We start from the raw sequence: 5,573 nt of genomic DNA on the forward strand, positions 1-5,573 counted from the left end.
GTGGCCAGCTAAATTCCCGCTCGCTTCAGGGACATTCATTTAGTTGGTAAGTTGCAAATCATCATTATTCGTCCAGACCTCGTCTGGACGTACTTAATACTCTGTATGTAGTATGAACGATCCGTGTATAACAATAGCTATAATATTTCGTTTTTCACAGTAAGTGGGAAAGGGAATTATTAATTAGGGGTCCGAGCAGCGAAGCTGCTTGGTCCCCTATTGTTTCTGTAACGTTTTTCTTTTCCCCTCAAATTCTGTCAAATTCATACTGCAGCCTATACCGTAAGTCGAAAACTCTTGAAGTTTTCAGTTATGGTTATTTATTGGTTACCAACAATAACCCCCACTACCCATGAACCCAACTCTGAGGTACTGCACCCAAAGGGTGCGCTATTGTAAAAAATAATTTTGTTATTGTATAAAAAAAACATACGACTATTGTTAGGTGGATACCAAAACCTACCCATAAACCCAGATTGTGGTAGGCTACTGCACCCACAGGTGGCGCTATTTAAAAAAAAAAAAAAAATCTCCTTACCAGAATTCTTTCATCATGTTAATCTCTAAAATCAGATGCATCTTTTTCACCCTGGTCTTCTGCTCTAAATTTTTTTACTTTTCCAACAATTTCATAGAAAAGCCAAACGTCCACAGTCTCAACCCTATTTGCCTATGTGACCATTTTGTTATTGCGTAACTACCATACGGCTATCATTAGGTGGCTACCATTTACCGTGCACATCGATAGATCTTAACTCTTTTAAGAAAGCCCTAAATTATCTTGTGAAATGTGTCCTTGGAGTTTTCTTGATGTTGTGTGCTTGGAGTTTTCTTGATGTTGTGTGCTTAGTTCAAGAATGTCAGTTGCTCAATGGGATAATGGCTTGTACTGGTGATCCTTAGGTTGAGAGTTCGAATCCTGAGTAGAACATTATGAACAAGCTGAACATTACATTCTGTCATTGCCACTCATTTAAGAAACGCAACATTGAACAGCACGTAGAATTCATCAGGCAATCAACATTACGCCTCATTAGTTTCCAAGAATTTGACTGCCAAGACCCAGTAGGCTACGGCATTAAGGGGAACTTCTTCGTTAACCATTTTTACTTCATAATTAACTCTGTCATATTTATATTTCTTCCGTTAGTGTTTTTGACTACAAAGGTTTAATTTCCCCAGAATTTCAAAGATTGTTCAGGTATATGCTTTTTAGAAAGCCCTTAATTCACTTGAGAAATATGTGCTTGGAGTTTTCTGGATGTTGTGTGCTCAATCAGACATTTTGACCATGTGAATGTGGCTGCAGTTCAGGTTCATAAGTGGCTCAATGGGATAATGCCTTGTACAGGTTATCCTTAGGTTGAGAGTTTGAATCCTGATTAGAGCATTATGTACAAGCTGAACATGACATTCGGCCATTGCTCTGCAGTACACCTGAAAGCTGAGGCACAGTATTGCATTAAGTGGAACATCTTCATCCTCATCTTTCCTTCATAATTATGTCATATTTATATATCTTCCATTAGTGTGTTCTTGACTTTTAATTTTGCTCGGACCCTGTTAATCACCGCTTGCGGTTATATTTGTAATTTGAATCTGCTTTGTAGTATTTTAAAACACAGTTGTCTTTCGAGTTTGAATTAAATCATCCACTTCTCATCTTGATCCTAGACCTATTGTAGGCCTACACTTAACTTTATATTGCAAAAATGTTTGGAATTTGTATGTTATGAAGAATAATTATCCATTATGATGACATTAAAATATACATATTATATTTTGAAGCTTTATTTAGAAAATAGATTTGTTAGAAAATACAAATAAATCAATATTGTAGCCTGTTGTGGATTTTAGTATCAGCCATTAGGCAATGGCTCGAACCAGAACGCTTTATTGTGACAGAACAAATTCACTTCTTCAACCTTCTTGCCTCTACTAGATGATGATGACTTGTTGTATGAGTGCTTCTGCCCAATGTGTCCGGTCGATGTGTATCATTGTGCCTTGCGATTTCTCATTGGTTCTAAACATCTAACCCACCATTGTAACTTTTTATACCCATTGGTTGAGTTTGATTTGTAAACCACCCTTGATCTGGTCTCCACTTGCTTATGTACATATGTCCTTGGAAGCCAAAACCATTACCTGAGCTCGCAGGATGTTCTGCAGTTGTCTGTTCCGCATGTTCGCATTGTGCTCGGAAAGAAAGCTTTTAAATATGCAGCCCCCTTTGCATGAAACACCCTCCAGGGACACCTACAATTTGTCAGAACTGATTTCATATGATGCCCTTTGCTCCATACTGAGGACCTTGAACCTGGAAGTATTGGAAATTGTCCCTGTGTTTAATTCGGTTCCTATGAAATCCCCAAACTAAATTGTATGATAAGTGTGCATTTTGTATGTTTGCTTGTGTGAAATCTAAATTAAGGTTTCTTTGATTCTGCTTTCTTGGCCAGGTCTCTCTCAAAGATGTTAATCTGAATGAGACTTGGTTAAATAAAGGTTTAATAAAATAAATAAATAACGGTGTGTTCTTCTAAACACAACAAATCCTTTCTTTACACAATCAGTTAATCAGTTTATCATGATGTGGTTTTCCCATGATCTCGTCTCTTTCACCATTGCAAACTTGTGTTTGACAAAAAGTTGTGTTAAAATGTCTTGGTGGGGCAGACACCAAAATCTGCTGAAGAAGAAGAAGAAGGAGGGGGTGTAACCCATTTCACGGTTGGCTTTACAAGGAAAGAAGGATTAAAGAAAAAGCTATCAAACATGAACAGCAATAGGAATACATCAGCTTGGTGGTGTAATGACGTGCAACTCTCCTGACCCCTGCTATACCAATCAGCAGAGCTCAGCACTCCTGGAAGATACTTTTAATTAGAGGAAACCGTCGTTCATTTCACTGCTCTTTTGCTTTAGCTTGTTATGATCCTCTTTATAGGTGAAATTAAACTCAGAGTGGACTCTGCATTTCATTTTCATAGCGTCCACAAGAGGATTAGTGTTTGCTGCAGTATTACTACAGGGGAATCCGGCCTAATGTCGCATTACCATGTTCTGATGTATGGCAATTCCTTTTGTTGCACACCATGGAACAGGATTGTGTCAGTGTTGATAGGGGATTATGTGTTACTATCAATTAGAACCAGGCCTAGCTCGTCAGCAAAAATAAAAAAGTGTAGGGCAAACCTTACCCTATTGTCCTATCGATAGCATTACGCAACATGGGTCAAACTTTGTGCCAGTGACTGAGCATGAAGACTCTTTAAACAGCAAGCTAATTGTCATTTAATGGATTTGGGTTAAGGACTGTCATCTAATCCAATGTCCGACTGTGAAGAGGCTTTCATTATTAATGTATTTATTTAAGGGCTATAGTATTCTTTCATTGGCGCAAGTTGATGTTTTTCTGTGTTATTGTTGTGTTAGGGTTCAAGTAAGCATATCACTCTTGCATTTCTTAAACATTTCTGGAATAAATATTTTTGTAGCACTTTATTTTAGTGTGTGCATATCATTTCTTTTTACTTAGCTCAGTCAAACACTGAGGCTTAATGTCTGGGCGAAGACCAAATGTATTATTAACATAGTATCCTATCTGGTTATAAGCAATAAAACTGTCAGCAGCCTGCTAGGAGCTGTACCCTCATAGATAATATACTGTACATCCTAATCATGCACGCTTACCCAGCATGCACTGAGACCTTGTTCACATCGCAAAGAGCAAAATAATTTATTTTCAAAGAAACGTATTTCACAGCATAACACTGACATAGAAGCAGTTTATATAGCTTTGGTCATCAACTAGAGTGTGGTCCGTTTTTTCTCCCTCAATCCAGCACTGTTGTTGTTGTCCCGGCTGCTGTAGGGAGGGAAGCATGGTGGGGTTTCTTTAAGTGCCAATCTCCCCTTCGCCTCATCGTCCTCGGGGAGTGGGGTGTCGTGAGCCTTTAAGCTGAAAGGCTAATTCAATTTGACCAGAGCAAGCTGCGCCAATTAGAAAACCAACCAACCAACCTCAGGGGGGGGTATCGCTTCCCTTCTGTACCACCAACACGGGAAAAGGGAGGACGTAAGAGAGGAGGCAAGGAGGTATGGGGTGGAAGGTAAGGGGGTGGGAGCCACCCTCCTTCCTCCTTTACTGACAATACCAATGCGCCAGCATTCCATGCCCAGGAAGTACGAAAGCAAGGATGGAAGGACGGAGGAGAGGAAGGAAGGAGAGAAGAGGGAGCGATTCTCCTCTGAGGCTAAAGCCTCGACATTCCTCTCACATCCTCGAGGGGTGTATTCGAGGAGAGCGCCAAAAACCCAAAGGTGTCAAAGGCATACTAGATAGAGGAGGACAGAAAGAGAAAACATGCAGCATCTGCATCCATCCTGGCGTGTCTGACTGAGCCTTGGTGTGAATGAGCAGGTCTGCGGACCAGCTTAGTGCGACTAACAAGTGGTTGCCATGCAGCAGGAACCCAGCGCGTGTGTGTGCGTTCCTGGAGTGAGAGATAGGGGAGGAGGAATGATAATGAGTAGGAGGCATGCAAGTAGATGAGCATGAAGAGGAGAGCTTATTCTCGGAGAAGAAGGATCACAGCTTGAACCCCTCCCTCTCACCACCACCCACTACACACACGCACACATACACACTCATACACACCCACCCCTCCCTGTATCTCTTTTGCGCAATCGATCTTCCCTCTTGTATGCCCTATCTCTCTCTCTCTCTCTCTCTCTCTCTCTCTCTCTCTCTCTCTCTCTCTCTCTCTCTCTCTCTCTCTCTCTCTCTCTCTCTCTCTCTCTCTCTCTCTCTCTCTCTCTCTCTCTCTCCCTCTCTCCCTGGGTCTGTCTCACTCTCTTTGTATATGTTCTATTTGTTTGGTTTCTTTGTAGCGTGTGGAAGCAGCACCAACAGCATGGACAGCTCGGTGCATATTGCTACATGGGCTCAGAAAACAGGGGAAGTGTGTGGCGGGAGAGGCTGCAGCAACAGGTGTATGAGGATGAAACAATAACATTGGTGAGTCGCCTGCGTCTCTCTCTCTCTCTCTCTCTCTCTCTCTCTCTCTCTCTCTCTCTCTCTCTCTCTCTCTCTCTCTCTCTCTCTCTCTCTCACCCCCCCCCCCCCCCCCCCTGCACAACCCGCCGCATCACACATTTCTCTCATTGCAGTCGATCCCCCTGTTGGCAGACTACATCATCCCCACCCTTCTGCTCCTTCCTCCTCCTCTGCCTTGCTATCTCTCCCCTCACACATGCAAGCAATGCCCATGCACACTGTCTTCATACATCTCCTGCCCTCTCAATCTTCTCTGATCGCTCTTATTTTCTATTTTCCTGCTGTCAGTTCGTCCCTCTCTCCGTCTGCACACACTCACACAGAGCAATCCACTCCCTCTGGCTTCAGCCACCTGCTGCACCGACTCGGGAACAATTTGGAATGACGAAAGAGGGAACATCTCTGGCTTTATGACTACATTATTGTCCCCGAGTTGTGATTTCTTGTTCTCCATGGCTGCGTTGTCTCCCAATGGAATTACACTCCTTGGCAGGCATCTGTTCACGTGCAA

At 42.3% G+C, this 5,573-nt stretch overlaps 1 protein-coding gene across 2 annotated transcripts in view; it reads left to right on the forward strand.

Moving 5' to 3' along the window:
• Positions 1-4,099: 4,099 nt before the first annotated feature.
• Positions 4,100-5,573, forward strand: part of ctxn2 (cortexin 2) — a 3,203-nt gene continuing 1,729 nt past the window's right edge. The window contains exons 1-2 of one of the 2 annotated variants that reach the window (XM_060071939.1): positions 4,100-5,023; positions 5,351-5,573. The exon at positions 5,351-5,573 is cut by the window's right edge and continues 3 nt beyond it. The gene's annotated coding sequence lies outside the window, so the exon portion shown is untranslated. Of the gene's footprint in view, positions 5,024-5,131 lie in introns of those variants that run through there. The other variant, XM_060071940.1, reaches the window with a different exon arrangement.

This window comes from Gadus macrocephalus, chromosome 14 (genome assembly GCF_031168955.1).
Source record: "Gadus macrocephalus chromosome 14, ASM3116895v1".
NCBI lineage: Eukaryota > Metazoa > Chordata > Actinopteri > Gadiformes > Gadidae > Gadus > Gadus macrocephalus.